Below are 11,370 nucleotides of genomic sequence, written 5' to 3'. Positions count from 1 at the left end.
ATTTAACTTAAACTTAAAACTGAAACCTAAATTAATCACTAATATTAATTTAAATCTGAAATCAAAACTGAATTGAACGTATGTTAATTGTCATTAAATAATTATAAAAATCATTTTAAAATCCTTTTAAACACTATTTTAGAAATCCTATTAGAAATCCCTTAAAAATAATAATAATAATAATTCTTTTAAATCCATTTAAAACTTAAATTTAAGACTTAATATAACTTAGAATTAAAACTTTAAATTCATACCTAAGATAAAACTTAAAACTAAAATTTTGACTTTAAACTCAATCAAGTAATTAATAAGTAAATAACTAATTCTTTAAATCTAACCTTATTTGAGAACTAAGCTTGATTTGATTAGAACCTAAGTTTAATCTTATTAAAAATATTAAAATTACTCTAAGTCATTTTTCTTAATCAACCTTTAAAATATTAATTAAAACATAATTAAAGTTTGACTTAAATTGAACCTTACTTAACCTTGTTTAATAACGAGTTTAACTTCAAATTACCACCAACTTTAAACTAAGTCAATCCAACTTAAAAGGAAGTAAATGAAAAGTTAAATTATAACTAACACCTTCATCAATTAATACAAAATTTAGATTATAGCAAAATTTAATCAATAAATTATTAATATTGATCAATTATTGAATTAATAACAACTTATCTTACTTAACATTACACTAAAGGTTATTTTATTTCAACTTAATCTAACATTAATTACGGTTAGTCAAATTTAAATGAACAATTTTATAAAGATAATTATACAATCGTCTAAAACACTTAGGTACGAAAATATGTTATGGTTATAAAATTTTATATTAAGGGGAAGTAATAAATAAAGAGGATTAATAAATTAAAGGAGTATCAAATTAAGGGGGAGGTTTATTTTTTTAATTATCTCCTTAAGTGTTATTTTTTAATCTTCTCTTTAAAATCTCTCTAGAAAATTCTACCTCAATTTTAAAAAATATATATATCTACTTTGAATATTTTTAGCAAATATTTTCAAATTTTATGTCAGGTTCAGGGGGAGGAATTAATTAAAAATTTCCCTTTATATAAAATATTTTAAATTTTGTTTGAAAAATGTTTTTTTAAAAATTTCTTAAACCTACTTTTGAAAACTAACTCTTATAAAACTAAGTTGTTTTTAAGAATTGGGTTTTACTTTTTATTGAAAATTGATTTTGAAAATTAGATTTAACTTAGTTTTGAAAATTGTGGAAATTAGATTTTTCAAAACTTAAGTTTACAAACTAAGCTTCTCAAAATCATTTTCCTTAATTTTGAAAATCAAAGTTTAAAAATCAATCTTCAAAATCAACTTGTTTAAAATTGTGAAATTTTTTTAAATCAACTCAAAATTGTTTGTTTTAAATCACAAACTTTTTATCCTTTTTACTTAGTCTTTGAAAACTCAACTTTTCAAGTATTTTAAACCATGGTTTTGAAACTAGTACTTTTGAACTTTAAAATTTTGATTTTTGAAAATTAGATTTAATTATTTTACTTTATCAAAGTTAGTTCTACCAAACTCCTTTGAAAACTAAAAGTAAAGTTCAAAATCAATATTTGCAAACTAAAATTTGATTTGCAAAAAACTCAGTGTTGAAAATTATGAAAGTTAGATTTTTCAAACTTAAATCATTGTCAAAACTTAAGTCTTAAATTAAATCGTTTACAAACTTAGTGTTGAAAAATAAATCAGTTTTTGGAAAAATAAATTTTTCAAACTTAGTTTTGGAATTTTGGTTTTTGAAAACTTATGTTTAAAAATGAAACTATCTAAACTTAGCTAGCTTTCTAAAAGCTAAAAGCTAATGCTTTAAACAAATTTTCAAAAGCTTAAACTCCCCCAGATTAACTTGACATTTTTTTACTTTGTCTGAAGTCTATAATTACTTAATCCATGCTTATTTTTGATGAATGCCAAAGAGGGAGGGTTAGGTGGTTAAGTTAGGTTAAGTTAGCTGAACCAAACTGAAAATTCAAACTAACTTAAAAACCACATAAATGCATGGTTCTTGCATATGTTTTCACTAACTTAACCAAGTTGTCATTCCATCAAAAAGGGGGAGATTGTTGGTGCGGTTAGCACTAACGATTTAACCCAGGTTTTGATGAATGACAAATCAAGTTAAGATAGTTTGTTTTTGTCTGACACTTTGATCGAGTGTGCAGGAGAAGTCCAGACAGGTCGACGGGCTGACCGGATAGCTGGCAAGAAGTCCAAGCGGGTCGACGGGCTAACCGGACGCTTGGCGAGAAGTCCAGCTAGGTCGACGGGCTGACCGGATAGCTGGCGAGAAGTCCAAGCGGGTCGACAGGCTGACCGGACGCTTGGCGAGAAGTCCAGCTAGGTCGACGGGCTGACCGGATGGCAGAAGTCAGACGGGTCGAAGGGCTGACCGAACGTCTGGCAGGTAAGTAAGGTAAGTCACTGGAGGGGAGTGACTGCGAGGACGCGTTCCCGGGAAGGGAACATTAGGCGTCGATCCGGCTTAGATCCATTTCGGATATCTAAGTCGAGATCGTGACTAGATTCCGGTTTCGGAAAGACGGAATCTAACTCATACTCCTTTTTGCTAATTCATACTCACTTTGCTTTTGCTAACAATCTGTGTTGCAGGGTAAATTTGCCTCCGGACTAACGTTTGTCTTGCAGGACGGATTCTGCGGGAAAACAGGGTCCGGGCGCCCGGGAGGGAAATTTCATCCTGATCGCGCGTCGCCACGTGGAGCTCGCTGGTTGGACTTGCCACGTCTCACCAGGGCGTCCGGAAGGCATCCAGGGCGCCCCGAGCCTCATATAAAAGAAGGATCAGAGGAGAGCTTCAGAACAACAACGAAAAGAAAAGTCTTCCACTGCTATGCACTTCTGCGACGCTAACAAAGCTCCGACACTACACTCCTTTCTTGTCTTTATTGTCGGTATTTGCTTTTCATTTTCATTAGCATTCATTGTACTGTTTTTTGTAATCATTATTTCGAACTGCTAGTGAATTGCCCAACGAAAGTACTCACGGAGTACGGGCCTTCGAGTAGGAGTCGTCACAGGCTCCGAACGAAGTAAAAACAACTGTGTTCATTTACTTTTCCACTGCGCTTATACTCTGTATTTTCGAATCGATATTCACCCCCCCTCTATCGAACGATCACGGTCCAACATTATCCACACTAGGCATCTGGAACCCTTCCAGGCGCCCGGAGCTGTCACGTCAGTAAACGGTTAGTTTTGACCAGCAGGCTATCAGTAGAGCCCTGTTCTCAGTAGTTCAGAACAATACTGGTAAACGAATTCTATACTTCAACTTCTAGTTTTGTTCTTTACTTTTCTACGCTTTCAACGTTGTAAGAGGCTACTCCGCCTTTGGGAGAAGGAGATTTTAGTGAGCTACATTTACCTTGGATTAGCAATTCTCTGATTGCAAACCAAGTAAATATTCTTGCCTCTGTCTTTATTTTTTATGCATTTACTTTCTATTTTTAAATAAGTGTTCTTCTGACTTAGTCCAAAGATCGATAAAGGATATTCTTCTAATTTCAGGCAATTCACCCTCTCTTGTCGATCATCCAGGGACCAACAATTACTGTCATATATTTATGCAAAGAACTTATTCCAGTAGCTTTCTATGACTTACTTTCTCAAAATATTTGACAAATACTCACAGAATTGAGTCTAATTTTTAAAGATTTGATAGTGAGGTGTATTATGATGGATGATATGCTTCTTCTATAAACAGACATTCCTCTCATACTATGTAAGCTAGAGCGTATATTTTCATCCAATTTTTTTGATTCAATGGAATATCTACTAGTACATTTACCATATGAGGCAGAAATAGCTAGTCTTGTGCAGTACATATGGATGTATCCATTCGAATGATTTTTAAGGAAATTAAAGAATAATATTTATAACAAAGCAAGAGTTGAAGGGTCAATATGTAATACTTATCTAGTTAAAAAAATATATTTTTTCTGCTCCTATTATTTTAATGACAATGTGAAAACCAGACATCACAAGTGTCCTAGAAATTCTGATAATACTCAACCGATAAACTCATCGATAATTTTTATTTTCAAGTTTCCTGGTAAGCCAATAGGTACATTTTTTCTAGATGGTTAACTCAAGAAGAATATCATGCTGTAAGAACATACATACTTTTAAACTATGATGAGGTCAAACCATACATAAAGTAAGTTGACTTCTCTAATCAAATATTTATCCTCCATTTAATTTGTTTGCTTGATATCCAAATTATTTTAAAATTACATTCTTTCTCAGCTTGTACAAACAACAACTATATTTTATAAAATCCTTCAATGGGTGCAAGTGAGGTAGCTGCACAATTAGAGACTGAATTTGTATTATGGTTTCAAATATATGTAAGTAAGAGAATTTATGATTTTTTTTTTGTTCATGTGTATTATGAAGTATCCTGATTTATCTTATAACTATTTTTATAAGTGAAAGACAGTAGAATATCAAATATACAAGATGATAAGATAATAAATATTGCATCAGGATCCCTCGGTAAAATAAAGGTGTACTCTTATTACTATGTTAATAGCCTCAAATTCCACGTGGCACAATGAGATTCACGGAGATTAACATATAATTTTGGTGTTTACGTTAAAGGATCTATGGACAATAGTAACACTAAATTTGATTACTATGAAAGATTTGATAAAATTATAAAGGTTGAATATCCTGCATTACCTATAAAAAAGTATGTATTGTTTAAATGCTCATGGTATGATCCAACCCCAAGAATATGTACCAGAATACATCTAAATTATAATTTAGTTGAGGTTAATGCAAACAAAAGGTTCAACAAGTTTGAACCTTTCATTTTCAAGATACAAGCGAGTCAAGTTTTCTATCTTGAATACCCTATGACAAGAAGAATATCTAGTGAATGGTTATATGTTTGTCAAATTAAGCCTCGCTCGACCATATAAATGTTGAACACTATCATTACTCAAAACCATGATGTATTTCAGAATGATGAAATGGAGAGACATTCAATTGATTCACAACTCCAATTCACATCTCAATTATTTGTAGATGTTAATATCACTTACGAGGATATAGATGATAGAGAGAAGTCTAGCAGTGAGGATATTATTGAACTAACAAAGTCTAGTGATGAGGACTTTGAAACTGTTAATGTTGATTAGTCTAATGCATGTTAATGATCATTAAATATTAGCATTATTGGCCATCAAGTAAGTTATGCTTCTATATTATTTTATATTTATATTATCATGTTAATAAACTTTATTATGATGTGTTATAATATTATTTGTAGACATTAGTATGGTAGAGCAACATCAGGCAGTAACACTCTGTAGCTACAAGGTGCTACGAGTTGTTGGGGACTTGTAAGTATTTTTTATATTAGTAATTTAAGTTCATATATGACTATATTTATAATATATTTTTCATACATTAATATTTTTTCATGCATGTTTACTCTAGATGGCCACGGAATTTCCACCTATATAATAGAAAAAAATTAAAGAAAGAGTATGCGCTTTGATACTACATGGAGGCATATAGACCAGGAGACGAAAATATTTTATTATAATGAATTTGTAGTAAGCAAATTTAATATATTTTGTATTCAACAATATATTTATCCTTTAATATACTAAATTTTTTATTCAACTTATAATTACAGAAAAAATATAAATGGGAGGAAGGTCACGAGGAACAATTTAAAGATACTTGGAATAGTTATTGTTCCAAACTTTACAGAGACCTTCTTTATTATATGAGAAAGAAGGGCACTAGGCTCGCGTATATGTCAGCCAAAATATAGAGTGCATGAATGACTATCTCGGTTGTAGAAAGATGGCAAGCAAATGTTGAAAAGACACAAGCACACAGGAACACATAGTTAGGTGGCCTGAGCACCGGAACCGCTCAACATACTTTCGGATCTAGATATATTGTTAAGCATGTCATGAATCTGGTGAGTTTAATTTAAAGTTATATAAGCAAATTTTGTATTTATTACCAAAATTTAATAATTTTATCCCAAATTATTTGTGTATGTAGGAATGTAAACTAGCCCATCTACCTACTTGTATGGAGATCTTTCTCATGATCCACAAGAAGAATGATGACACATTTATCGATCCTCGATCTTAGGCCATACACGTAAAATTATTAACTTTATTATATTTAATTATTTTTATCTTGATTAACTTTAGTAATTGTGATCAAATTAAATATTAATCATATTATATTTTTCTACATAGGATCAAATGACAAATAGAGTAGCTTAGATATCTTAGCCACCAACAGAGGGGAAGCCACAACCTCTATCCACCGAGACACTTAATGAGATTTATTATGATGTTGTCGGTGGATGAACAAAAAATTCCGCCCTCTATGGCCTTAACTCCCAAATCAAAGTTACATTTGATCGTTTGAGGACTCCTAGGAGTCGTGATAGTTCCTCTTCCTCTTCTTCTACTGAGGTATAGTCTTTAAGACAGGAAAATCAAGAACTACGGACTCAAATTGCCTCAATGGATGAGAGGATGAATCAGTGGATAGCTGCTGAGAAGCTAAGGAGGAGGATTACTGATTAGCAGAGGTGAGTCAAGGATGATCAGAGGAGAGCCAATCATGAGACTCTCATGGCCCATATGTGAGCAGTTGTGGCTAATTTCACCTTAACCCAGATATCACATGATTTTGAGTCACAGGAGACTCAAGACCCATCAATGGTAATTAGCTATTTCTGAGGTTTGTTCAACTAAAACTTAATTTTTTATTTATCCTAGTCAAATATATTTATTCTATTTTGATATTCTAATCTGCTCATTTCTAATTATTGTATTACTATATGTTTCAGGAGTTTTGGCTTATTGACATATTAATGATGATCATCATCTGCTCATATCTATCCAAGTATTAAAATTAGTTATATATATATGTAAAATTTTTAATTATACATAAATTTAGTATAAATCTTCGTATTTGACTTTCTTCCGGTTTTCTATTACTATCTTATTTGGATAGTTTAGTCCCTATTATTGTAATTTATTTAGATTTTGTTTGTTTTAGATGCTTGTGATTGTTGGATATTTAGATACTTTCTATAGTGTTTTTATAATTTAGTATGTTTGTTTGTATAAATGTTAGTTTATTTGTGTTTGTGATATTATGGGTTGTAAGAAATGTATGTATGGATTGTGAAGATGTATGAAATATATTTTTATGTGTGGATTGTGTAAAATTTGATTGTATGGATGTAAATGTATGAAATGTCATCGTTTGTGATAGTTTCTTTTTATATATGGAAATTGTAAATAAGGCAGATACTCAGTATAAATGGTTTTTGAAATTTTTTTTCTATTACTGATGGAATCGATATTCCGTCAGTAAATATTGAAACTTTTTTACCAACGAAAACTATCTTTTCCGTCGGTAATATCAAATGGTGTTACCCATGGAAACAAAGTTTTCGTTAGTAATTTAAATTTTACTACGGAAATTTATTTTCTGTAGTAATTTTTACCAACGGAATATCATATTTGCCGGTAATCACTGGTGAACCCTATATTCCCTCGCGTCATCGACGGTCGAGCGACGACCTTAAACCCTCGCGTCATTGACGGTTGAGCGGCGACCTTAAACCCTCGCATTATCGACGGTCGAACGACGACCTTAAACCCTCACGTCATCGACGGTCAAGCGGCGACCTTAAACCCTCGCGTCATCGACGGTCGAGCGGCGACCTTAAACCCTCGCGTCATCGGTGGTCGAGCGGCGACCTTCAACCCTCGCGTCATCGACGGTCGAGAGGCGACCAAAAACCCTCCGTCATCGGCGGTCGAGCGACGACCTTAAACCCTCGCGTCATCGGCGGTCGAGCGGCGACCTTAAATCCTCGCGTCATCGGCGGTCGAGTGGCGACCTTAAACCCTCGCGTCATCGACGGTCGAGCGGCGACCTTAAACCCTCGCGTCATCGACGGTCGAGCGGCGACCTTAAACCCTCGCGTCATCGACGGTCGAGCGGCGACCTTAAACCCTCGCGTCATCGACGGTCGAGCGGCGACCTTAAACCCTCGCGTCATCGGCGTCGGGCCGAACCGCTGGACCGCCTGCCGCCGGCGGTCGGCCGCGAACTCGCCGAGAACCGCCTCGAGGCGGCCCTTCACTATTCCCGGCGCAGCGCTGCCGGCGACCTTAAACCCTCGCGTCATCGGCGGTCGAGCGTCGACCTTAAACCCTCGTGTCATCGACGGTCGAGCGTCGACCTTAAACCCTCGCGTCATCGACGGTCGAGCGGCGACCTTAAACCCTCGCGTCATCGACGGTCGAGCGACGACCTTACACCCTCGCGTCATCGGTGGTCGAGCGGCGACCTTAAACCCTCGTGTCATCGACGGTCGAGCGGCGACCTTAAACCCTCGCGTCATCGACGGTCGAGCGGCGACCTTAAACCCTCACGTCATCGACGGTCGAGCGGCGACCTTACACCCTCGCGTCATCGACGGTCGAGCGGCGACCTTAAACCCTTGCGTCATCGACGGTCGAGCGACGACCTTAAACCCTCGCGTCATCGACGGTCGAGCGGCGACCTTAAACCCTTGCGTTATCTGCGGTCGAGCGGCGACCTTAAACCCTCGCATTATCTGCGGTCGAGCGGCGTAAAGGTTGCACTCGTATGATCGGTCGATAAGTAAGGACAAGACGATCGCCTAATCATATTCAAAGACCATCGAAATATCGAAGAAAATTTTCAAAGATAAGGCAAGATCAAATTACGCCTTAAAAGTTTATGCCAACCGGGTACACACGGTGGCAGACAAGTACAGCTCAAAAGATCACTTAGTAGATCGAGCAAAAAGAAACACTTTAAAGGGTTCACTCCAAATAAGTCAGGGCATCATCGGGGATAGAGTCATTGAGCTGGTCACGATCAATTGTAGCGCCGGGCAGATCGGCAGGCAGGTGCCCCTTTTTCTTGAGCTGATAAAAAATGTTGTCCACGACGCAGCCAAAGAGTCTGAGAAACCAGGCAATGAACTTATCCACAAAGGTGTCGGATCGGATGTAAGCCACCTTCATCTCCTCGAATCGGCTAGGCTCGCTTTCTTTATGGGCCTCCAAGGTCGACCGGGCGCTCTCCACGTTTGCCTTCACCACCGCAAGATCGGCGTCCTTGTCGGATAGCTGGCTTCTTAAAGTGGCTTCTTCGGACTCGCGGGCTTGCCGCTCGGACGCCAGCAGACCCTCGACATTTTTCAACTTGTCTTCTGTCTGCTTTAACTTCTGCTCGAGAGCCCGGGCTTCCACATTTTTCTTCTCCAGATCCTCAACAGCCCTTTGCTTGTGGTTGGTGGCTAGAGTGATTTTGCCCTCGAAGGTGGAGATCTCTTTCTTGAGTCGGTCAATATACCCGATCTGCTCGGCACTCTTACCCCGTTCGGCGGTCAGTAGCTCTTCGCTCTTGGCTAAGTCGGCTTACAATTGGGCCACCTGGGTGTCGTTCAAACCATGAGTGGTACCTGACTGCCCGGGAGCTTTTTTCAGCTGCTTCAGCTCATCTTCTACGAAGGCGAGCCTCTGGCACATCGCCAGGCCGTCCACCCAAAACTGCGAAAATCAAAACCCGGAGTGGGTTAGAAACAGAGCCACGTTAGTTGGGGTGAGAGCTGAGGAAAAAACTTACGCCAGTAAGCTGGCTAGTATGGCTATCCGCTAGCACACCCGGAGGCGCAACCGTCGCTCAGGCACGTGCATCTTCCCACACCTCGGCCAAGTGGCCTCGAATGATGATTCGGTGTTCAGTCTGACCGGTCGAGCTCTCGATCGCTGAAAGTTCTTCGGTAGGAAGGTGGAGGGTCGCTGTAACGCGTCTCCGGTCAGTCGGGGCCGAACGGGCAGACGCCGATCTGCCCGCACGGGAGGCAGAGGGCTCAGGGTTGATACTCGACCTTAAGATGCGGCCATGACCCGATAGTGGTGGCAGGTTGGTAATTGGAGAGGCGACTAGAGGGATGGAGGGTGTCCGGTCGGAAGAGACATCGATGGCTTCCGACAATATCGGGCGGGAAGCACCAGGCCGATCGGCGACCCTCGCTGCTAAAGACGCGGAGCGAGCAACTTTCTCCGCTCGACGCCTCTTGCGCGTATTCTCAAGTGGCGCTTCTGATTGCGAGCCCTCTTCTGGAGCTAGCTGATCGGCCGGAAGCTCTGCGATCGGCGCTCCCGTCGCTGCTCCTTCAACTGGCATCTGGCCTGACTCCCCACCAGCCTCCTGAATAGGCCCCCGCTCGGAAGGTATCGGTTCTGGGAGATCTTCCGGCTGAAACCTCCGCTCGGCCAAGACTTCGGCCACTACCTTGTCAACATCGGTAGTGGTAAGGTTTGATTGCCTGACCAAGCGCACCCTCATCATGATGTCGACTGCAAAATAAAGAAAGAAATCAGTTAGATAGAGAGAAAAGAGGTAAATGAATGGTGTACCTAAGTTGACCGGCTCGTCTGGGCTGATCGGACTAAGGCCAAAGAGTGTCAGGACTCCTTCCTCCAGCAACTTGTGAATGTTGAACTTCTGGCCAGCTAACATGGAGGCAGCAAGCAAGTAGGCAGGAGTGTTCTTGTAGCGGGGTAGGGAAGGTTGAGGCCCCAGCGAAAGTTGCCAAGTGGTTTGGAAGGAGGGTCGGTCGGGGAAGTGAACAAAAAAGAAGTATTCTCTCCAATGCTTATTGGAAGAAGACATCTTGTCAAAAAAGACCAGGCCCGGTCGGGCTTGCAAGAGGAAGGTGCTTGGCTGATCGGAAAGCTTTGGGTAATAAAAAAAGTGGAAAATCAAAGGGGTCAAGGGGATGCGATGTAAGCAGAATAAGATGATTACCCCGCACAAAAGGCGAAAGGAATTCGGAACTAGCTGGGAAAGGGATAAACCGAAGTATATACAAACATCTAGGATGAAGGGATGAAGGGGAAGCCACAAGCCGACAGCAAATTGGTCGCAGAAGAAGCAGACACAGCCGGTCGGCGGAGCGGAAGGCCGATCGGTGGCTAGTGGGACATGGATCTCGTAGCCAGGAGGAAGTTCAAAGGTATTGGTTAGGGTTCAAGCATCATCCTCGTCGAACCTGGACTCCATAGTATCGTACCAGGGGCCCGAGGCCCAAGGCAGAAGACGAAGGCTGTGATGCACCGACCATGGTAGAAGGAATGAAACGAGAGGAGTCGGGAAGAAGGGAAAAAAGAAAAGGGGGGCAAGGGCAAGAAAAGGAGCTCGCAAGAAAATCGAAGGAGATAGAATAGAAAGAAACCACAAAAGAAGGCAATAGACTCACCCGAGACGGAAGTAGCAAGA

Source organism: Zingiber officinale, chromosome 6B (assembly GCF_018446385.1).
Source record: "Zingiber officinale cultivar Zhangliang chromosome 6B, Zo_v1.1, whole genome shotgun sequence".
In the NCBI taxonomy this organism is placed as follows: Eukaryota; Viridiplantae; Streptophyta; class Magnoliopsida; order Zingiberales; family Zingiberaceae; genus Zingiber; species Zingiber officinale.
This window is presented reverse-complemented; position numbering follows the sequence as displayed.